The sequence below is a fragment of the Aedes albopictus genome, chromosome 2 (genome assembly GCF_035046485.1).
Source record: "Aedes albopictus strain Foshan chromosome 2, AalbF5, whole genome shotgun sequence".
Lineage (NCBI taxonomy): Eukaryota > Metazoa > Arthropoda > Insecta > Diptera > Culicidae > Aedes > Aedes albopictus.
The window spans coordinates 367,866,305-367,890,526 of NC_085137.1; the positions used below are offsets into that span (position 1 = coordinate 367,866,305).

A 24,222-nucleotide genomic window follows, 5' to 3' on the forward strand; every position below is an offset into this window, starting at 1 on the left:
AATAACCATGGAGCCAGATGATGGTCATTTTCTACAAATTGTTTTAAGTTCAAAGCTTTATTTTTGACAAATAAAAATTGCCCTCACGTCGATCAATTTCACCCGAAATCACGGTACTCAGGATCCTGAGTTATATGGGATATAAAAATTACATGCTCACTAGCGCCGCCTATCAGTTGAAATCTGAATTTCTCAGATCACCTCGTGAAGGCCCTTGATATCCCAAGTAACTTTGCCGAAGAAACCATATTTCTAGATCATTTAGATTTTGAAATACACTATTTCACATTCAACTGTCTATCTTATCTTAAATATAGTACCTTCTTCATATTGCGATTTTCAATTTTCCGCATTATAAGGAGTTATACTGTTTTCAAAAAAGGTCTTATAATATTCCAAATAAGATTCCTGTAGAATACATTTGCGGTTGACATCGATAGAAAAGGTGGTTTCAAAGTAATAGTCGATAATTCTCATGTGCTGTACAAAGTACAACAGCGCGATTAACGGAAGGTTAAAGTTACCTTGTGTTTGTTCTCAACTAGTTCTCAGTATATTTCCATAGGCTCGCGCCGAGCCCGCTTATATTCTAGTACCGCAAAATGGACTAGATAACTGTAGTAGTGCTACACGCAACCTGAGATTGGCAGATTCTAATACAATTGGGTATGAAACATATAAATACAAATATTGTATTAGGGCCTTGCAAATACAAAAATTGGTAGGTGGCAGTATACCAAAAATTGTATTGGCTTCCTAGAATCTGGAAAAGGAAAATTTCGCATGTGTGCGTGTGCTCTGTCGCACTGGTTTCTCATTATTTGTTCTATTTTTAGACTGATCATGGCAGCAGCGGCGGCATCAAATACCAATACATATTTAAAAAGAAATACGGGCGGCGGCGGGAATCGAACCGAAACACAATCATGGCGATTCACAGTATCCTGCGCTCTAACCAGCACGGCTATAACTGCACGTGAATAGACAAGAGGCTGAAAGCCATCATCATCAACACAAACGTGGCTTGGTGATGGAAGTGATACAGCCGCCACACTGCACAATGGGTCCAGAGCCGTTTATGCTTCAGCCTTAAGTTTTTAGACACATATTGTGTTTTAGAAAGTTTATTTTCAATTGTTGACCCTATTCCCTATTATTGTTATGTTAGGGTGGTTCGTCTGGTTAAACTGATTCAAAAATCTGCTTTCTAATAATTTTATTTGCGATGCCATGATGGATGGTGATGGATCGTTTAATTAGAAATTCCACCAATAAACGGCAAATTCTAAATTTCATATATCTCAGGACTCTCACCACTTAGAAAGTTGGTGTCTTCGACACACATTTGTAAAATCATTCAAATGATTGATATTTTTTCGTGAAGTAATCAACAAGTTGTAAGTTTGTTTTCTTTGAACGTGTCTAAGTCAAGTCAAACGTTTTTCAAAGAGCTATGTATTAGTAATAATTGTGCAATGTCGCATTTCATTCGGTTCACTTGATCCAGAGATATAGCAATTAAACGAAGAACTAGTTTTTGACTTCCGTTTATGAAATTACTGTACCTTAGGACTAAGCGAACCGAATTAAATTAAATTTTGAAAGTTTGTGACTAATGTATTGGTCTTCATGTATCGTTGGACTCGACTAAAATATGACCAAAGGCAAAAAAGTTGCAATTTATTGAAAACTTTTCGAAAAGTTCTAATGATTCGAATGTTTTATCCAAGGGCTGAAAGTCTCTTGAATAAAGACAAATCAATCAAATCAATCGAATGTTTTATTTTTGTAAATTTGCTATAACTTTGTAAAACATTCTGATATTGTATAGAGAATAATTAATCAGCAGATTTTTGGATAAGCCACACTTGACTGACCGTAATCATTTCACAATAATGAAAAAAAAAAGAAATGACAGAACTTGGCAGAAACATTTTTGTCTTCGTAAATACGACTCTAGACCCATTGTGCACTGCCCGCATCCAGCAGGTTGCTGTTTGCAAGTGGAAAATTCCATGTAGACAATAGGACGCGAAGCTCAGCAGCAAAGCGAAAGTTATTTTTAGACGCAACCCGGTTCAACTTCTCGGGTTTCAATGGAGGTCAGCCCTGTCGTCGTAAAATTCGAGCTTCTTAGTCGTTTGATGGTGGGGTGGGCGCTGCTACACAAAACAGTTGATAAGGGCGCCAGTGAGTGCAAACTCGATAGAAATGCTGCCAAACACAATAATTTCCATTTTAAGTGAATAGTTAGTTGGCAGGGAATATATAAAGCGATATAATATCTTAATTATATAGCAATTATTAAGATATTTATTGATAATAATATTGGGTATAGGGCGGAAGTGGTATACCTCGGTTCCTTCCTACGGCTGACAACAATGTAAGTCATACAATACGAAGGCGCATCGTCAGTGGAAGTCGTGTCTACGAGTGACCTTAGAAGAAACTACGCTCAAAAAATATGCACCAAATGTACCATGTACGGTTCTAATAATATTGGTGGAGTTTTACGGACATGAGCGGCATGCAGGAGAACGGTGTGTGGCGGCGAAGGATGAATCACGAGCTCGTTGAACTCTGAGATTGCCGAAAAATCGCTGCAAAATTAGTGTGCGCTACTGATTGATTGATTGATTTGTCTTTATTAGAGAGACTTTCATGCGCTACTGATTTTATTGGTCCAAGAAGCCATGGAATGCCGAGAGCACGATGGGCGCCTTGGGTCTATTTGGCGGCAAATTATATAGATTTGATTGGGAACGCCCTCGCAAATAAGAAAAACGACTTGTTTTTTTGTGTTTTAATCTTGGCTTCAATATATGTATAGCTGTTTTCGAGGTTCCCTTCAGGAATTTCTCCAGAGATCCTTTAAGGTATGTCTGCAGGTATTCCTTCAGAGATTTCTTCAGGGATTTCTCTATATATTCCTTCCAGAGTTCAGCTAGAGATTGCTCCAATAGGTTCAGCTGGAATTATTCGAAGTATTTCTCCAGAAATTCTTTCAGATAATTTTACTAGAGATTTTTCAGAAATTTCTTAAAAACTTTGTACAAAATATCCTTTAGGATTCTATCCAAGGACTCATTCAATAATTCGTCCAGAAATAATTGCAGACATGGATTTCTTCAGATTTTTTTTATAAAGGGATTCCTACAGAAATTCTTCCAGGAATTCGCTAAGACAGCTCTCCTGGGATTTCCTAAGGAATTAGTCTTGGGATTGCTGCCGCAATTCATCATGAGGTTCCTCCACAAATTCCTCCAGGATTCATCCAATAATTCCTTCTGTGATTCTTTTAGGAACAACTTCCAGGTTTATTTTAAAAATGCCTCCAAGAACTCTTCTAGGGATTCCTTCAGGAATTCCTCCAGGAATTCCTCCAGGAATTTCTCCAGGAATTCTTTCAGAAACATCTCCAGGAATTAATCCAAGATTTCCTCCAAGAACTGTTTAGATATTCTCTTAAGAATTCGTCTTGGGATTGCTTACGAGATTCCTCCTGGGGTTTCTTCAGGAGCTTTCCAGGGATTCCTTCTTGAACTACTACAGAGATTCCTCCAAGAGTTCCTCTACGTACTCTTTTTAGGATTCTTTAAGGATTTTACCAGGAATTTCAACAATTTCTTCAGTACTTCCTCGTGGGATTTCTTCAGAAACTCCTCCTAGAATTCCATCAGGAATTGATTCTTGGATTTCTTCAGGAATTCTTCCTGGAATTTCCCCAAGAATTCTTCCAGGAATTCTTCCAGAAATTCCTCCAGGAGTTCTTCCAGGTTTACTCTGAGAATTTCTGCGTGGATTCCCCTAAAAATTCCTGCAGGGATTCGTCCGGTATTTTTTTCTAGATATTCCTCAATAGATTTCTCTAGGAGTTCCTCCAAATATTCCTTAAAGTACTCTTTTAGAGATACCTCTAGGAATTCCTCTAGAGATTCCTCCATGGATTCCTCCAGTGCTCCATTGGTTCTTCAAGCAAATTCTCTAGGAATTCATACAGCGACCTCTAGGGATTCCTCCAGGGATTCTTCGAGGAATTTATACATGGATTCCACTAGAGCTTTCTCAAGGAAATTCTCCAAGATTGCTCCAGGAATTCCAACATTCATGACTCCAGGAATTTCTCCAGGTTTTCCTCCAGGGATTTCTATCAGGGACTCCGCCAGGAATACCTCAAAGAACTCCACCAGGGATTACCTCAGGAATTGCTTCAGATATTCCTCCAGGAATTGATCCAGGAATTCCTTCAGAAATTGCTATAGCAATTTTCCCAGAAATTTCTCCAGAAAATCCTCTAAAGATTCCTTCAGAAATTTCCCCAGGAATTTTTCCCGGAGTTTATCCAAGAATAAATCCAAGAATTCCTTCAGGGATTCCTGCATGAATTCCTTTCGGGTTTCCTTCAGAAATTCCCTCAGGAATTTCTCCTGGTATTTATCTAGGAATTATTCCAGGTATTCCTCCAGGATTTCATCCAGGAATTTCTCCAGGTACTCCTCTAGGAGTTCTACCAAGAATTCCGCCATGCACTATTCCAAGGATTTCTTCAGGAACCCTCCAGAAATTTATTCAGAAACTGAGCCAGGAATTTCTTTGGAAATTCCTACAGAAAATCCTCTAGGAATTCTTACAGCAATGCTCTGGGAATTTCTCTAGGATTTTTTTAGAAGCTTCTCCAGGGAATTCCTCTAGAGATTCCTCCTGGAATTCATTAAGGGATCCCTTCAGAAATTCTTTCAGAGATAGTTTTTCAGAATTTCTTAAAGAATTCCTATAGAGATTTCTCCAGGAATTCCTCCTGAGATTTTGCCAGGAGTTTGTCCAGGAGCTCCTCCAGGAATTCCTCCTGGGATTTCTCCAGAAATTGCTTCAGGGATTCCTCCAGGACTATTTCCAAGAATCCCCCTAGGAATTCTTCCAAGTTTTTTTCAGAAATTTCTCTAAGAATTCCTCTTCCGAAATTTCTCCAGGGATTCCTCCCAGATTTACTCTAGAGAATCTTCCATGACTTCACCCCACCCAGGGACTCCTTTAGGAACTCTTCCAGGGTTTGCTACAGGAATTCAGATTTTTTTCAGGGTGCCATTCAGGAATTTCTCTTGGAAATCCTACAGTGATTCCTCCAGCAATTCCTCCTGAGATTTCTCAAGGATTTCATCTAGGGATTGCTCCAGGAATTCATCCAGAGTTTCCTCCCAGAGTTCCTCTAGAGATTCCAACAGCAGTTCATTTAAGAATTTATCCAGGGATTGCTCCAGGCATTTTTCCAGGAATTTCTCCAAGGATTATACCTTCTTCAAATTATTCCTTAAAAAATTCCTCCAGGCATTCCTCCAAAAATTCCTCTAGCGATTTCTCTAGGAATTCCTCCAGGGATTCCGCCAAGAATTTGTTCAGAAGTTCCACCAGGATTTCCTCCAGCGATTTCGGTAGAAGTTGCTTCAAGGATTTCTCCAGGAATTCCTCCCAGAATTCTTCTAAGGATTCCTCCAGGATTTTTTTTTTCAGGGATAGTTGCACGGAATTTATCCAAGAATTTCTCTAGGGATTTCTCCAGGAATTCCTCCTGGGACTCCACCAGAAATTTGTCCAGAAGATCCTTCAAGATTTCCTCTAGCGATTTCTCTAGGAATGGCTTCAAGGATTGCTCTAGGAGTTCCTCTCAGAATTCTTCTAGGAATTTATTCGGGAACAGCTGCACGGAATTCCTTCCAGAATTTCTCTAAGGATTTCTCCATGAATTCCTCCTGATATTCCCCCAGAAATTGCTTCAGTGATTCCTCCAGAGTTTTTTTCAAGAATTCTCCCAGCAATTCTTCCAGGAATTTCTCCAAAAAATTCTCTTAAGATTCTTCCAGGAATTCCTCAAGGGAGCCCTCAGAGATTTTTCCGAGAATTCCCCCAGGAATTCTTCCAAGAACTTCTTCAGGAATTTCTCTAAGTATTCCTCCAGGAACTCCTATAGTGTTTTTTTTTTTCAGAAATGTCTCTAGGGATTGCTCCCAGATTTCCTCTAGGGAATCCTCCAGGAATTCATCCACTGATTCCTTCAGGATTTCTTCCAAGGCTCCATTTAGGTATTCCTTCAGAAATTCCTCCAGGAATTCCTTTAGGAATTCCTCCAGGAATTCCTTTAGGAATTCCTCTACGAATTTATCCAGGAATTCATCCAGAAGTCTACCAGAGATCCTTTCCAGAATTCCTTTAGTGATTCCACTAGGAATTCATCAAGGAATTTATCCAGGGATTGCTCCAGGCATTCTTCCAGGAATTTCTCCAAGGATGCCTCCAGGAAATCCTCAAAATATTATTTTAGAAATTCCTTCAAGAACTCCTCTAGCAATTTCCTCAGGAACTCCTCCAGGTATACTTTTAGAAATTCCTCCAGGAATTTCTCGAGGGATTTTTTCCAAAATTTGTTCAGTAGTTCCTCCAGGATTTCCTCCAGCGATTCCTCAAGGAGTTGCTCAGTGATTTCTCCAGGAATTCTTCCAAGGGTTTCTCCAAGAACTCCTAGCTCCAGGAATTCGTCTAGGAATTTGTCTAGGAACTCCTTCAGAGATTCCTCAAGTGGAGTTCATCAGAAATTTCTCCAAGGATTGCTCCCATAATTGCTCTAGAATTCCACCTTTCAGAAATTCCTCCAGGGATTCCTACAGGTTTACTCCAAGCATACCTGCAGGAATTCCTCCAGTGAATTCCTTAAGGGATTGCTCCAGGAGTTCTTTCAAAGTTTGCTCCAGATATTTTTATAGTGATTCCTTAAGAAATCCATCTCGGGATCATTTCAAAAAAATATTCAGGGGTTCAGTATAAAAATTCAGAATGCGTCCATGATCTTTTCCAGGGATTCACCCAAGAGTTTTCTTGGATAACCAGATTTTTTTAATTATTTGAAGGTTTTCTAGAGGAACTCCTCCAGCGATTTGTATTGGAAATCTTTAAGGTAATTTTAGAGGGATACTGGAGCTAGGAAAGTCTCCAAGAAGTCATCGATGATTTCTTTTACAATTATCTCCGAGAAAATTCCACAGATTTATTCTGGAATCCATCCATGAATTCCTTCAAGAATACCCCCTGCAAAGTTGTTTCTTTAGAAATTCGTTCTGCGATTGTTTGAGGAATATATCCTTTAATTTTTTCACATTCACTGTGATTTACTTCAAACATATAAGCACTTGCATGCTAGAAGCGCTTTCAGACATTTCTCCAGGAAATATTTCAGGAATTCACCCAAAGAAGACTCTTTCGGAATTCTCCCAGGATTTTCTCCTGAAATTTCTCTAGAAAATGTCACGGATTTCTGTATAGGAACTCCTTCTTAAATTCCTTCAGACATTTATTTTTGAATACATTCCAGCTATTCATCCAGGAATTCTTCCAGTTGAATTCCAGGATTTTTCAAACAATTCCATTATTTGGGAGTTCTCCGGAAATACCTCCCAGAAATTCTTCACTCTTACATGGACGCCTCCAGGGTTTCCTCCAGTGTTTCAAGGCTTATTGAACAATACATTCAACAATTCTTCCAAGGATCCTTCCGAGAGTACATAAATCGACTTTTCTGTAAGACTATATTCTGAAATGAGTATATGTAGTATAGGAATTTATAAAACTTTCTTTAGGAATATTTTGGCAAGAATGTACTCGTACTAATACAACTGAAGGTTTATTCTTAGAGGAAAAGAAATACAGGATATTCCAAGATTGCTTAACAGCATAGACAAATTGAATGATAATTTACTGAAAAAACTCCAGTTAGACATTATGTAGACATTTTCAATAAATCTTCGGATGGGTTTCCATTATGTTCTACTGGAGAAAATTTTGAAGTTAATCATAAAGAAAATTCTGGGTTAGCCCTAAAAAGAGTTCTTTGTTTCCAAAAGAATTCAGCTAACAGTTGTTTATGTAACGAGTTGCAAATATATGATTTTTACAGCACGAGTAGTACATTTGTCCAATGAGGCTTGCCGAGTCACCAAGTAATCACTGCATTATGATCATTTCCATCAGTATCATTATGCGTCCTGGAGATTATGCGTTGAACGAGATAAGCCACCAGCGTGATTCAAAAAATCGTTTTTGCTCCACACCGCTTATTTGATTTGTAGCTAGATTACCATGTGACATCTACACCGTGTCCAATAAGTTCTCATACAAAATCAAATTCAATTTATTTCGCATCTGTAATAAGAATTTTCAAAGTAAATTTATTTATTGAAAGGTCAACTAACACACACAAAATACAGCATATGTTTTGGAACTAACTGTCCTTTATCCTTCTCTGCTGATCGCATATGTGTCGTAAGTCCAAATCAGCTGGCACGCACGCCATTTCATTGGTATTTCGTCGTATTTTAACGAGTAGAGATTTTAAGTTAAAACAAATTATGTTCACGTCCTCCCCATTGCTAGTAGCAACTATGACCAGAAGAGAAAAAATATGAGATCCTGTATTCGAAAAGTACGAAGCCGTTTTATTTTGTTCAAAATATATCGTGAATTAAACAAAAATGTCCATTTTCCTGTTTTAATGAGATTAGTTATGTTAAAGGCGGGGGGTGCATCTTATCTGGTTCATTCACACCATTCTCACTTATAAAACGTGTTTGTATTCCTATTGTGGTAAATTTTGTCCAAAATTTACGTTTTATGATATTTATCTATGATATAAGGGTTATTTTCATGAAAATCAACCCAAGTTGAGCTTACTGTCAAATTTCTTACCATATCATAATTAAAACTGGGTTTTTTTAGCCTTAGTATATCCATCTATATATATATATAAAAATGCAGTGGCATACGTGGGACCGCGCATAACTTGCGAACGGCTGGTCAGATTTGGGTCGTCTAAGTTTTGTTCTGTTAGTTTTCACCCAAGGAAGGTTTATGAGGCAAAAAACATTGGAAAATTAGGAGTTTTTGAAAATCGGGGTTTCGTACATTTTGAACGGGGACTTGGGCGCTTGGCTAGGGACTTGAAACGTCAAAAAACGCAGTAGGCAAGACAAAGTTTGCCGGGTACAGCTAGTTTAGTATATAACTTGGGATACAAATTAAAAATTTATCCTTATGGACTCGATTTCGCTACCGTAGAATGAAAAAATTTTCGAACATTTTTCTTGCGTGCCGGAGAAAACGAATTTCATAAAACGGAAGCGTAATGCTGGGCTTATAAAAACAAATAGAAAATAAAGTTATTTTAATTCGTATGCTTTATTTAATCAGTATTATGTGGCCTTTTGATGCATGTATTCATTTTAAAAATATGAATCACATATGTGAAATAAAATGATATTTTCTAAATTTGTATGTTGTATGAGAATTTATTGGACACGGTGTATTTTCTCTAGGGGTTCAAAAATTTCTGATAAAATTCCAATGCAAATTCTACCAATTTTTTTTCACATGATATTTGGATTCCACAAGGAAGCACTTAACAATATTTTGCAGTAATGCTGCTAAATTATTCAGAGGTTCTTTGGGGGATACCCATCAAAGAATTCCTTTAAAAACTATCATTTTGATCAACGATGGAAATCTAGTGACCAGCACCACTATACAATAATAGTTTCTTAAGCTCAACTTTGCTTCAGAGTTGTTTTTCCACTCTTGTACAGCAAAAATGTTTGTCGGGTTCACAAAATATCTTTCACTTTTGAAAGCTCTTAAGACCATCTTCCATTTATCGCTTCAGAATTTCCTCTAGAATTTCCTTCGAAGTTTTCGTTAGAGGATCCTCTAGAAATTTCTCAAAAACTCCTCTAGAAAAGCTCCCATGGTTTTCCTTGAAGAATCTTCCATAGATTTTATCAGGAACCCGTTTTGCAGGAGTTCATTCAGAGTTTGCTTCAGGATTCCTTCCAGATATTCCTCGATGTATTAGCTCAGCCAATTTCTTTCAGGCATTTCCTTTAAGGATAACATTATCTCCACAAATTCTTTAACAAATTTATTCAAAAATAATTGCTGGTATTTTATACGGAAATTCCTTAAGAAATATCTCAAGAGTTCTTCTTTCTAAGGATATTTGCAGACGCTTCAAAATGCAGTTTGATTATTTTTTAGTACTTGATTATTATTATTATTATTTTTAAGCTCGCTCACAGATTTCATGAAAATCTTCAACAATTTCAATAGAGGATTTCTCCAGGAATTTTCCTATAAATTCCTCAATATTTTTGTTTCTGGGAATTCCACCAAGGATTCCTCGGATTCCTTTAAGAATTTATCAGTGATTTCTTGAATATTCCTCCGTAGATTCATTCAAAAACATTTCCTAATATTTCTGCAGGGATTCTACTGAAGATTTCTTCACTACTCTTGCACCCAAATGTGGAGTTTCGCTGAAGTGAAGTGAAGAGGTACAAGCTGACACTTTAGACTTTTAGAGGAAAGTCCACCTTCCTGATCACAGAACAGCTCAGGGTTTCTTTCAGAAATTTCTGCTGGCTTTCCTTCTGAAATTCCTTTGGGAAAAAATATCTTCAGAGACTTCTTCAGAATTTCAGGGATTTCTTCAGCAATTTCAACAAGGGATTGTTTAAAAAGTTCTTCCAAGGAGCTTTTCAGAAATTCTCCTAAAAATTTCTTCCCAGGGTTTCTCCAGGAATTCTGCAGACATGATTACAATGATTTTTCTTTTTCATAAATTGCTTTAGTGTTTCGATCAGAAATACTTTCTGGGACGTCTTTAGAGATTCCTGCAGATTTTATTCAGATATTTCTCCAGGGATTTTTCGGAAGTTCTTCCAGAAATATCACAATAATTACTGAAGAATTATTCAAGGAATCCCTGAATGAATTTCTAAGCAATCCCTGCAGGATCCTAGAAAAAATACCTTCGGAAATCCCTAGTATAAATTCTCGAAAATGTTTGGGAGGAAATCCTGGACAAAAAAATCATGCAGCAATTTCAAGAGTTATTTTGTGAGCAATTTCATATTGAATTCCTAGGATAACATCTAGGTGAATACCGGAAGAAACAGGATATCCTTTTCAATTTCTATAAAAATATAAATGGAGATATATGAAAAAACCACAAAAAAAAACTTGAGATACCTCAGGAAGGGTTTCTGGAAAAATCAGCAGGGGAAATGCTGAAGGAATCTCCTTTAAAATAACTGCGGAAATCGTAGGAAAGTACAATTAACCGGGTACTTGAAAGAGTTCGACTAATGTGAGAGATTTTAGCTACAAGCGTAGAATTAGCAATAGTTAATATACACAGAAATTTAAAAAAATAGAAATTTCAGCTACTTATTTCGGCGTTGCAATCTTGGGAAATCAAATCTAAAACAGTCTGACTGCTGCGCCGAAAAGTGTAGCTAAAATGCAATTCAATAAATTTCTGAAGAATCATTGGAATTCTGATTTTTTTTGTCGAGGAATTCTGTAGATACCTCTGATGGAGTTCCCAGAAAAGATTTTCATACATGTTCTTAACGAATTTGTACACAAAAATATCTAAAGTACTACCTGGAGAAATTTCTGAAGAAAATCCTGCAGAAGTATTTAAAAATTTCTGGTAGAATTTTTAGAGATCCGCTGATGGCATTAATAAAATGAATTTTTGAAGAAAAATACCTGAAAGAACTGCAGAACCCTCTGCAGGTATTTATAGAAAAAAATCATGAATGTTTGGAAGAAACAATCTGAAGAAAAACCCTGAAGGAAGGTCTGAATGAATCCGAAGCAATGTCTAGAGGAATACTTGAAGGAACTATTGTGGAAACCCTTGGATCTCAAGTTCATCTAAATCTCTTGAGAATTTTCTAGAACAATTTCCACATAAATGCCCGAGAAAATCCCCAAATATATGGAGTATAATACCTGATGCAATATGATACCTATGGAAAAAAAATTATGCAATAATTTATGAAAAAGTGTTTGAAAACAAACTGAATTTCTAAAAGAAAACCCTAGAAGAATTTCTAAAAAAAATCTGTGAATCTTTATGAAAATTGCATCCTCCCGAAATTGTATTTTTTGAAGAAATATTTGAAGGAATTCTTGGAGAAATTCAAGAATTTCTTCAGAAATTTGTAAAAGAATTTTCTGGCAGAATTCCTTCAGAAATGTTTGAAGAAATACTCGACAGAATACAAGCATATGCATGCAGCTATCTTTGAATGAATTTTCAATAGAATCACTTAATGCATACCAGAAGGAATTTCGGAAGTGCCAAGAATAATTCCTGTGAAAATTTTCAAAAGAATCTCTGGAAGAATCGTTGGAGAAATTTTCTTAGAATTTTGCTGAGAGAAATGCATTTTGAGGTATACTAATAAGAATCTTTAGAAGAATTCAATCTAAAATCATTCTAAGAAATCCTACGAGAATCTTCTTTATGTTAACGTTCCAAAATTGTTTTGCTAAATCCTCAAGGAATCTCTAAAGGAATTTCTAGTGGTAATCCTGGAGAATTCCAGGGAAAATTGAGTTCAATGAAAATGTGTACTGCATTGATTGCGAATCAGAGTCATCTCTTAACCAAGATTTAACTCGAAATGTTGCGAAAATGTTGCTACCAGGAGACACGATGCATGTAGGTCCGCGAGTTTTGATTCAAATGGTGCCGTTATTGATGCGTTCAGCAGAATCGTGATTCGGCGCAACACCAGAAATTTCTTCAGTTTGAAAGTGTTAGTTAGTATCACAAAAGATATGTGTTTGAAAAGAAAGAGTGACCTTAAATCACTTGAAACGTGATATTTTGTTCTAATGATGACTAATTGCGTGTGCAATGGAGGTGAAATGGAAACTAAGCCCAGTCATTGGAGTAGACACCTTAATGGTGATGGCAGCGGATCCTGGATGGTTCTCGGTGAGATTGTTCTAATTATTTTTGATTAATCTCATTACAACACAATGCAATGAGATACATACGTTCATGGTTTATCATACATAGGTACCAAACTTAAATCATATACACTACCCGTCATAAGTACGGGCTCACAAAAAGTATTGCAACAATATTGCATCACCCTGACTCACCTCGATATCTCCAAAACATGAGGACTTAAAAAGATGCTGTCTTCAGCAAAGTTGTTCTGAAGACCAAAAGCAACAACTTTTCTGAAAACGGCATTTTTGTAGGTGTTCTGGTTTCAGAGATATCGAGGTGAGTCAGGGTGATGCAATATTGTTGCAATACTTTTTGTGAGTCCGTATTGCGAATATTTTGTATAGTTTTTCTTTCGTTGCGCAATTTGCGCGCCGGTCAGTTACGCGCAGCTCCACTCCAGTTGCGCGCATCCAATCAGGAGCAAGGAAGCAAACGACGTCGTTGCGCGCCAAAGCTACTCGCAGCACGTTTCTATTGTCTGCGACCAAAACAAACATCGACGCTCGCCCACCGGCTGATTGTTGTTGTTGATAACTTTCGTGGAAAGGTAAGTTAACTCATTATGGTCCCTTTCGAGATTGTTTTAATGAAATGTAAATAAAACAATATTTTCTGGAATTGTTACTGATTCGATTGGTTGTGCCATTATTTGTTGCATTCAGTGTTTTAAGTAATGCAAATATGGATACTGCCCATGATAAGAGATTCACCCTTGCGCACAACTGGCTGACAGATCGGTAAAAGTGTGAAACTAAAATTTTTCTTGCTTAGCGCAATACTTATGACGGGTAGTGTATACTTTAACCGCTTGTGAAGATCATTAATGAAGACAATTAGATGATCGGAATTGAACCACATTCGCTATTTTCAACCTCCTTTGATCTATTGGAAGCTGCTTCAGTTCTGGGCTCTTTCTAAGTTGATGAAGGGATTTATAAATGCTTGCAAGGACTTGGCCAGGTGTGTGGGTTTATGGCATTGTAGATAGTAGCGACATCAGCAATGTTAATGGATATATTCAACTTGGCAACTCCTTCCAAGATTTGTGCAAGTATTCATGCTATGCTGCGCTAGTTAGCCGACAACATGGATTTAAAACAAATCTGAGATTCGTTCTTTTTTCATTAATGCGTATTTAAATGGTTCATGAAATTCCCAATATGATCTTAGATTTTCTTGGTGATCGCGATGTTTACGTAGGATAATAATATTATCTAGAACTAGCTGTCCCGGCAATCGTCGTACTGTCTGCCTACTGCGTTTTTAACATGGAGGTTGGGACAAAATTACTCCGAAAAATGAAGTTTTAAATTTTCCCGGTAGATTTTCAAATTATTTTTTTTTTCGCATGAACACGTCGTCGGAGCTTTGCACGGATGTAATAGGGGAAGCATTTTGTGAATCAGTTGGCCTGTTCCCGATCGCCCTTCATTTAAACTCAATCTAGATTTGTTTGTCATAAAGTATAAACTTGCATCTTGTCTACTGACATCACTTCAAGCGAATCTGACCCTCTATCCAGTAAACTATGTCCGACGCACGACTGACACACGGTTTACGAGAAAATCTAAAAATTTGCGCAGCGGTTTACGCTATAGGACACTGCACCGTTTTGATTTTGAATGGGATTTTGACGCTTCTTGGCCTTGTTGTTTACAAAATTTCTGTAAGAGTAAAAGTGAAGGCGAGAATTTCATGCAGTGCCCTATAGACCACCCCACGGCGAAATTCTATCTCTTTTACTCTTTCAGAGAGTTTGAAAACAACAGGACCAGTGCCTGTCAAATTTGACAGGTGTTGGTCCTGTTGTTTTCTAATTTCCTGTGGGAGAGAGAGAGAGCGATTTCTTGATGACGTCACTGTGTATTGGAATATTAGCTTGATTGGACTAATGATTTTGTTTTTTTTTAACATCATACATCTAATGTATACACCTAAAACTAGTGCCGTTTATCTTTTTTAACCTGGGTTGGAACTGGATTGGCGGAAAAACGTTTCCGTATGAAAACAAACCAATGCTCCTCGAGAGCTAAAACGAGAAGAGTGATCAAACGTCAGATAGCGTTATATCAACCGACGCCGAAGTATAGGGCACTGCAAGCACCTGATCTAACCTCACTTTGTCTGACAGTTCAGCGAGCTTGTTTACAAGGTGTTAGAATTTATAACGAGCGGCGAAAATTAAATTCACGTTTTCCGTCCCGAAACAATTATGATACGGAAATATCGATTATATTCAGCACTACTAGTACAAAACCAATCGTATAATTACCGTTTTACTGAAATTGTATCGAAAAACAGTTTTGCCGGATTTCCGCCAGAGACTAAGTCCATGTAAACAAGCACGCTGAACTGTCAGTGCAAGGCTTCGTGACGTCATCTTGCAGTATCCTATAAAAAACAGAGATAATGATGACGTCACTGTGCAAGATCCCATCGCACTCGACCCACTCGACCTTGTGCGGATTATTTATGTTTATGTGTATGTGTGCAGCTCTGGTCCATGAAAAAGCAGTTTTTCGGTCATCTCTTGTCTGTTCAGTCAATGAGAGTCTAATGAAGGTGGGGAAGAAGATATTTTGTTTGCGTGAGATCCGTGTCTGGTGCAAAACATGTCACTACTACAAGCAAAGCGAGCTCTCATAAGGGCAACTTCACTGGTGGTCCATTTTTTGTTCCAAATTTATACCGAATTTGGAACGGTCCAAATATATTAGACCAATTAAAAATGGACCAAAATGCTTGCTCGCGCAGCGGTGTTCTAAATCTGCTTGGTGTATTTTACTTGTAAACAATAACAAACAAAGAGAGCACTGAAGTGAATCGTAAAAAACAGAATCGCGATGTAGACATTTTTTTTATAAAATAGAAACATTTTAATAATTTAAGTTTTCCGGAGGAAAAATGTCGTCAGCCACGGTTCCGTACCTTTCGTCATCGAGGAGGAGCTTAATCCCAACGGAGCACTGAAACTACTGAAACGATTAGGACACCCACACGGCCACGGCCACACCGTAAGTATGTTTCCGCGGAGCCACCCTGGTCACAAGCCTTTTCTGGAATCTGTTAACGATTATTTCATCAATTGTTTCCTATATAGGTGTACTTTTGGCAGTCGGCCGACTTCTGGCCTACCTGGTGAACATTCTGTGCGGACGTCTTCTAACGGGATTGCGCTGGTGGAACTGTAAACGATTACGGCCAGGTGCATTAGGTGTTTGAATTGAAGAACGGCGATGCCGGGTACGAATCGAAGGACAACCCACACAAGGCGTACATTTTCTTCCGAGCTGGTAGTTCGTCGGTATTGGCAATATCTTCCGTTGTATGGGGGCTGTTCCTGGTGGTGACACCGACAATGTTCCAGTTCCATTTGACCATGGATGCTGCTGGTCATCATTGCCTACGGAACTAATCCAGATATATTAAATGCAATTTGGAACCCAATGCCAATCTCAAAGTTACGATTACCGATTTCGCCCGCTGAAGAATACCGTCAATCTTATTAGCCGCTAAGGAGCAGCTCGACACTGCGTAGTAACGTTTTTGATCTCTATGTGCAATATTTGTTACACAATAGTCCTGTTCAATGAAGTAGGTTGAACATTGTTGAAGTTGTTGAATCCTCTTACCAATTTGTCAACAAAATGTAATGAGTGAGAGCAGGATGCAGCAACTTCAACAATGTTCAACCTACTTCATTGAACAGGACTAATGTGTTACCGATGTGTGGAAACTAGTCAGGTCCGAAGAAGGTGGTCATTCACGAATGAATCAATGTATAGCACTAGCCACTAGTATAGCCAGTACGGGTAAAAGCAGGTAGTCCGAGAGATGTCGGAATAGTTACGGAATAAAGCTGTATTTAGCAAGAAGGTTGGAAATGAATTAAAATCCTCTGAATTCGAGGGAATACTTTGAAAACACTGTTATTTTATAGCTAAGTCGCTTGGATTCGAAATTATGATATTACGGGATTCATCAAGGAACTCCTTCAGGGATTCCTCTAGGAATTCCCTCAGGGATTCCACCAGGAATTCCTTCGGGGATTCCTCCAGGAATTCCTTCGGGGATTCCTCCAGGAATTCCCTCAGGGATTCCTCCAGGAATTCCCTCACGGATTCCTCCAGGCATTCCTTCGGGGATTCTCCAGGAAGTCCTTCAGGGATTCCATCAGGAAGTCCTTCAGAGATTCCATCAGGAAGTCCTTCAGGGATTCCATCAGGAAGTCCTTCAGGGATTCCACGAGGAGTTCCTTCTGGGATTCATCCAGGAACTCCTTCAGGGAATACTTCTAGGAGTTCCTCCGGGGATTCCTCTAGGAATTCCCTCAGGGATTCCTCCAGGAATTCCTTCGGGGATTCCTCCAGGAATTCCTTCGGGGATTCCTCCAGGAATTCCTTCAGGGATTCCTCCAGGAATTCCCTCACTGATTCCTCCAGGCATTCCTTCGGGGATTCTCCAGGAAGTCCTTCAGGGATTCCATCAGGAAGTCCTTCAGAGATTCCATCAGGAAGTCCTTCAGGGATTCCATCAGGAAGTCCTACAGGGATTCCATCAGGAAGTCCCTCAGGGATTCCACCAGGAGTTCCTTCGGGGATTCTCTAGGAATTTCTTCGGAGATTCTCCAGGAATTCCTACAGGGATTCTCCAGGAATTTCTTCGGGGATTCTCCAGGAATTCCTTCGGGGATTCTCCAGGAATTCCTTCAGGGATTCAGTTTTGCCTATGGATTCCAGCAGGAATTCCTTCGAGGATTCTCCAGGAATTCCTTCAGGGATTCAGTTTCGCCTATGGATTCCAGCAGGAATTCCTTTGGGGATTCTCCATGAATTCCTTGATGGATTCTCCAGGAATTTCTTCAGGAATTTCTTCGGGGATTCTCCAGGAATTCCTTAATGGATTCTCCAGGAATTTCTTCGGAGATTCTCCAGGAATTCCTTCAGGGATTCTCCAGGAATTTCTTCGGGGATTCTCCAGGAATTCCTTCGGGGATTCTCCAGGAATTCCTTCTGGGATCCTCCAAGAATTCCTTCGGGGATTCCCAAGGAATTCCTTGGGGGATTCTCCAGAAATTTCTTCAGGAAGTCCTTCAGGGATTCCACCAGGACGTCCTTCAGGGATTCCACCAGGAAGTCCTTCAGGGATTCCACCATGAAGTCCTTCAGGGATTCCTCCAGGAAGTTTTTCAGGGATTCCACCAGGAAGTCCTACAGGGATTCCACCAGGAGTTCCTTCGGGGATTATCTAGGAATTTCTTCGGAGATTCTCCAGGAATTCCTTCAGGGATTCTCCAGGAATTTCTTCGGGGATTCTCCAGGAATTCCTTCGGGGATTCTCCAGGAATTCCTTCAGGGATTCAGTTTTGCCTATGGATTCCAGCAGGAATTCCTTCGAGGATTCTCCAGGAATTCCTTGATGGATTCTCCAGGAATTTCTTCAGGAATTCCTTTGGGGATTCTCCATGAATTCCTTGATGGATTCTCCAGGAATTTCTTCAGGAATTCCTTCGGGGATTCTCCAGGAATTCCTTAATGGATTCTCCAGGAATTTCTTCGGAGATTCTCCAGGAATTCCTTCAGGGATTCTCCAGGAATTTCTTCGGGGATTCTCCAGGAATTCCTTCGGGGATTCTCCAGGAATTTCTTCGGAGATTCTACAGGAATTCCTTCTGGGATTCTCCAAGAATTCCTTCGGGGATTCCCAAGGAATTCCTTGGGGGATTCTCCAGAAATTTCTTCAGGAAGTCCTTCAGGGATTCCACCAGGAAGTCCTTCAGGGATTCCACCAGGAAGCCCTTCAGGGATTCCACCAGGAAGCCCTTCAGGGATTCCACCAGGAAGCCCTTCAGGGATTCCACCAGGAAGTCCTTTAGGGATTCCACCAGGAAGTCCTTCAGGGATTCCACCAGGAAGTCCTTCAGGGATTCCACCAGGAAGTCCTTCAGGGATTCCACCAGGAAGTCCTTCAGGGATTCCACCAGGAAGTCCTTCAGGGATTCCACCAGGAAGTCCTTCAGGGATTCCACCAGGAAGTCCTTCAGGGATTCCACCAGGAAGTCCTTCAGGGATTCCACCAGGAAGTCCTTCAGGGATTCCACCAGGAAGTCCTTCAGGGATTCCACCAGGAAGTCCTTCAGGGATTCCACCAGGAAGTCCTTCAGGGATTCCACCAGGAAGTCCTTCAGGGATTCCACCAGGAAGTCCTTCAGGGATTCCACCAGGAAGTCCTTCAGGGATTCCACCAGGAAGTCCTTCAGGGATTCCACCAGGAAGTCCTTCAGGGATTCCACCAGGAAGTCCTTCAGGGATTCCACCAGGAAGTCCTTCAGGGATTCCACCAGGAAGTCCTTCAGGGATTCCACCAGGAAGTCCTTCAGGGATTCCACCAGGAAGTCCTTCAGGGATTCCACCAGGAAGTCCTTCAGGGATTCCACCAGGAAGTCCTTCAGGGATTCCACCAGGAAGTCCTTCAGGGATTCCACCAGGAAGTCCTTCAGGGATTCCACCAGGAAGTCCTTCAGGAATTCCACCAGGAAGTCCTTCAGGAATTCCACCAGGAAGTCCTTCAGGGATTCCACCAGGAAGTCCTTCAGGGATTCCACCAGGAAGTCCTTCAGGGATTCCACCAGGAAGTCCTTCAGGGATTCCACCAGGAAGTCCTTCAGGGATTCCACCAGGAAGTCCTTCAGGGATTCCACCAGGAAGTCCTTCAGGGATTCCACCAGGAAGTCCTTCAGGGATTCCACCAGGAAGTCCTTCAGGGATTCCACCAGGAAGTCCTTCAGGGATTCCACCAGGAAGTCCTTCAGGGATTCCACCAGGAAGTCCTTCAGGGATTCCACCAGGAAGTCCTTCAGGGATTCCACCAGGAAGTCCTTCAGGGATTCCACCAGGAAGTCCTTCAGGGATTCCACCAGGAAGTCCTTCAGGGATTCCACCAGGAAGTCCTTCAGGGATTCCACCAGGAAGTCCTTCAGGGATTCCACCAGGAAGTCCTTCAGGGATTCCACCAGGAAGTCCTTCAGGGATTCCACCAGGAAGTCCTTCAGGGATTCCACCAGGAAGTCCTTCAGGGATTCCACCAGGAAGTCCTTCAGGGATTCCACCAGGAAGTCCTTCAGGGATTCCACCAGGAAGTCCTTCAGGGAGGAACTCCTGGGAGTCCTTCAGGGAGGAACTCCTGGGAGTCCTTTAGGGAGGAACTCCTGGGAGTCCTTCAGGGAGGAACTCCTGGGAGTCCTTCAGGGAGGAACTCCTGGGAGTCCTTCAGGGAGGAACTCCTGGGAGTCCTTCAGGGAGGAACTCCTGGGAGTCCTTCAGGGAGGAACTCCTGGGAGTCCTTCAGGGAGGAACTCCTGGGAGTCCTTCAGGGAGGAACTCCTGGGAGTCCTTCAGGGAGGAACTCCTGGGAGTCCTTCAGGGAGGAACTCCTGGGAGTCCTTCAGAGAGGAACTCCTGGGAGTCCTTCAGGGAGGAACTCCTGGGAGTCCTTCAGGGAGGAACTCCTAGAATAATTCCCGGAGAATGTCCTGGAAGAATTCTTGGACAAACTCCTAAAAGAATTCCCGCAGGAAATCCTGGAGAAATTTCCAGGAATTCAGTAAAATCCCTGAAGGAATTCCTGAAAAATCCCTGAAGAAATTCCAAAAATCCCTGAAGGAATTCCTGAAGAATCCCTACAGGAATTCCGGAAGAATCCCTGAAGGAATTTGTGGAGGAACACCTGGAAGAATTTCCGAAGGAACTCCTGGAGGAATTTCCGGAGGAACTCCTGGAACAATTCCTGGAGGAACTCCTGAACAAAATCCCGGAGGAACTCCTGAACGAATTCTCGACTTCTGAACTTCTGGAAGAATTCCCGGAGGAACTTCTGGAAGAATTCCCGGAGGAACTTCTGGAAGAATTCCCGGAGGAACTTCTGGAAGAATTCCCGGAGGAATTTCTGGAAGAATTCCCGGAGGAACTTCTGGAAGAATTCCCGGAGGAACTTCTGGAAGAATTCCCGGAGGAACTTCTGGAAGAATTCCCGGAGGAACTTCTGGAAGAATTCCCGGAGGAACTTCTGGAAGAATTCCCGGAGGAACTTCTGGAAGAATTCCCGGAGGAACTTCTGGAAGAATTCCCGGAGGAACTTCTGGAAGAATTCCCGGAGGAACTTCTGGAAGAATTCCCGGAGGAACTTCTGGAAGAATTCCCGGAGGAACTTCTGGAAGAATTCCCGGAGGAACTTCTGGAAGAATTCCCGGAGGAACTTCTGGAAGAATTCCCGGAGGAACTTCTGGAAGAATTCCCGGAGGAACTTATGGAAGAATTCCCGGAGGAACTTATGGAAGAATTCCCGGAGGAACTTATGGAAGAATTCCCGGAGGAACTTCTGGAAGAATTCCCGGAGGAACTTCTGGAAGAATTCCCGGAGGAACTTCTGGAAGAATTCCCGGAGGAACTTCTGGAAGAATTCCCGGAGGAACTTCTGGAAGAATTCTCGGAGGAACTTCTGGAAGAATTCCCGGAGGAACTTCTGGAAGAATTCCCGGAGGAACTTCTGGAAGAATTCCCGGAGGAACTTCTGGAAGAATTCCCGGAGGAACTTCTGGAAGAATTCCCGGAGGAACTTCTGGAAGAATTCCCGGAGGAACTTCTGGAAGAATTCCCGGAGGAACTTCTGGAAGAATTCCCGGAGGAACTTCTGGAAGAATTCCCGGAGGAACTTCTGGAAGAATTCCCGGAGGAACTTCTGGAAGAATTCCCGGAGGAACTTCTGGAAGAATTCCCGGAGGAACTTCTGGAAGAATTCCCGGAGGAACTTCTGGAAGAATTCCCGGAGGAACTTCTGGAAGAATTCCCGGAGGAACTTCTGGAAGAATTCCCGGAGGAACTTTTGGAAGAATTCCCGGAGGAACTTCTGGAAGAATTCCCGGAGGAACTTCTGGAAGAATTCCCGGAGGAACTTCTGGAAGAATTCCCGGAGGAACTTCTGGAAGAATTCCCGGAGGAACTTTTGGAAGAATTCCCGGAGGAACTTCTGGAAGAATTCCCGGAGGAACTTCTGGAAGAATTCCCGGAGGAACTTCTGGAAGAATTCCCGGAGGAACTTCTGGAAGAATTCCCGGAGGAACTTCTGGAATAATTCTCGGAGGAACTTGGAACAATTCCCGGAGAAACTTCTGGAAGAATTCCCGGAGGAACTTCTGGACGAATTCCCGGAGGGACTTCTGGACGAATTCCTGGAGGAACTTCTGGACGAATTCCCGGAGGAACTCGTGGAACAGTTTGCGAAGGAACTCTTGGAAGAATTCCCGGAAACTTCTGGAAGAATTCCCGGAAACTTCTGGAAGAATTCCTAGAGGAACTTCTGGAAGAATTCCCGGAGGAACTTCTGGAAGAACTCCCGGAGGAATTCCTGTAAGTATTCTTGGACAAACTGCTAAAAGAAATCACGGAGGAAATCCTGGAAGAAATTCTTGGAGGAATCCCCAGGAATTCAAGAAAATCCCTGAAGAAATTCCTGAAGAATCCCTGAAGGAAATCCCGGAGAATTCGTGAAGAAATTCCTGGAGAATCCCTGAAGGAATTCCTGAAGAATCCCTGAAGGAATGCCTGAAGAATACCTGAAGGAATTCCTGAAGAATCCCTGAAGGAATTCCTGTAGGAATTTTTGAAAAATCCCTGAAGGAATTCCTGAAGAATCCCTGAAAGAATTCTTGAAGAATCCCTAAAGAAAATTCTGAAGAATCCCTGAAGTAATTCCTGAAGAATCCATGATCGAATTCCTGTAGGAAGGAACACCTGAAAGAATTCCCGAAAGAACTCCTGGAACAATTCCCGGAGAAACTCCTGGAAAAATTCCCGGAGAATCTCCTGGAAGAATTAACGGTGGAATTCCTGGAAGAATTCTTGGAGGAACTCCTAGAAGAATTCCCGGAGGAACTCCTGGAGCAATTCCCGGGGAAACTCCTGGGACAATTCCCGGAGGAACTCCTGGAACAATTCCCGGAGGAACTCCTGGAACAATTCCCGGAGGAATTCCTGGAACAATTCCCGGAGGAACTCCTGGAACAATTCCCGGAGAAACTCCTGGAACAATTCCCGGAATAACTCCTGGAACAATTCCCGGAGGAACTCCTGGAACAATTCCCGGAGGAACTCCTGGAACAATTCCCGGAGGAACTCCTGGAACAATTCCCGGAGGAACTCCTGGGACAATTCCCGGAGGAACTCCTGGAACAATTCCCGGAGGAACTCCTGGAACAATTCCCGGAGGAACTCCTGGAACAATTCCCGGAAAAACTCTTGAACGGATTCCTGGAGGAGCTCCTGGAACTATTCCTGAAGGAAATCCTGAAACAATTCCCGGAAGAACTCCTAAAACAATTCCCGGAGGAACTCCTGGAACAATTCCCAGAGGAACTCCTGGAACAATTCCCGGAGGAACTCCTGGAACAATTCCCTGAGGACCTTCTGGGTGAATTCCCGGAGGATCTCTTGGAAGAATTCCCGAAGGGACTCTTGGAAGAATTCCCAGAGGAGCTCCTGGAACTATTCATGAAGGAAATCCTGGAACAATTTCCCGGAAGAATTCCTGGAACAATTCCCGGAGGAACTTCTGGAACAATTCTTGGAGAAATTTCTGAAAGAATTCTTGGAGGAACTCCTGAAAGAGTTCTCGGAGGAACTCCTGGAAGAATTCCCGGAGGAACTCCAGGAAGAATTCCTGGAAAAACTTCTGGAAGAATTTTCGGAGGAAGCTTTTGTCAGATCCACCAGTGTGAATTCCTGTTCAGAACAGAGGATTACAGAATATATATCCAGTGAAAACCTTTGGAGGAATCTCAAAAAAGGAAACTTTAACGGAATTTTCAGAGTTCCTCGAGGCATTCTTGGAGAAATCCACAGCAGAAATCATGCGGGAATACCCAGCGTGTTCTCCAGGAGTTCCCTGAGAGCTACTCGAAGAATCTCCAGCGGGAAGTCCTCGAAGCATTCAAAGTCTGATAAATCCCTAGCGTAAACTTGTGGAGGAATTCCCAGCAGTAAACCATAGAGAAATTATTAGAGAAAGTTCTAGGAGGAATCCTGCAGGAATCCCCAGCGGGAATTTCTAAAGAAATCCTCAGCAGGAATTCTTCGAGGAATCCACAGCAGAAACTCTTGGAAGTTTCCCCTGAGCTTCAGGAATTCCGGATTGTTCCAGATGTTCCCCTTTAAATTCCCCCAAGAGTTCCGGCAGTGGGTTCCCACTGGGAATCTCTTTAGAATTCATGGAGGAACACACAGTGGGTACTCCTGGAGAAATACCCATCGAAAACTCCTGAAGGAATTACCTGCGGGATATAGTAGGTGAATCTCTAGCGGAAAATTGTAGGGGAATCC

General features: G+C 41.4%; 2 long non-coding RNA genes across 2 annotated transcripts; one reads left to right on the top strand and one right to left on the bottom strand.

The window, feature by feature from the left end:
* Positions 1 to 15,669: 15,669 nt before the first annotated feature.
* On the bottom strand, positions 15,670 to 16,123 carry LOC134287262 (uncharacterized). The gene is made up of 2 exons (XR_009997166.1): positions 15,986 to 16,123; positions 15,670 to 15,913 (listed from the first exon to the last, which is right to left on the bottom strand). It is a non-coding gene; the product is annotated as an uncharacterized LOC134287262 (long non-coding RNA).
* Positions 15,733 to 16,725, top strand: LOC134287261 (uncharacterized). The gene is made up of 2 exons (XR_009997165.1): positions 15,733 to 15,868; positions 15,951 to 16,725. It is a non-coding gene; the product is annotated as an uncharacterized LOC134287261 (long non-coding RNA).
* The last annotated feature ends 7,497 nt before the right edge of the window (positions 16,726 to 24,222 follow it).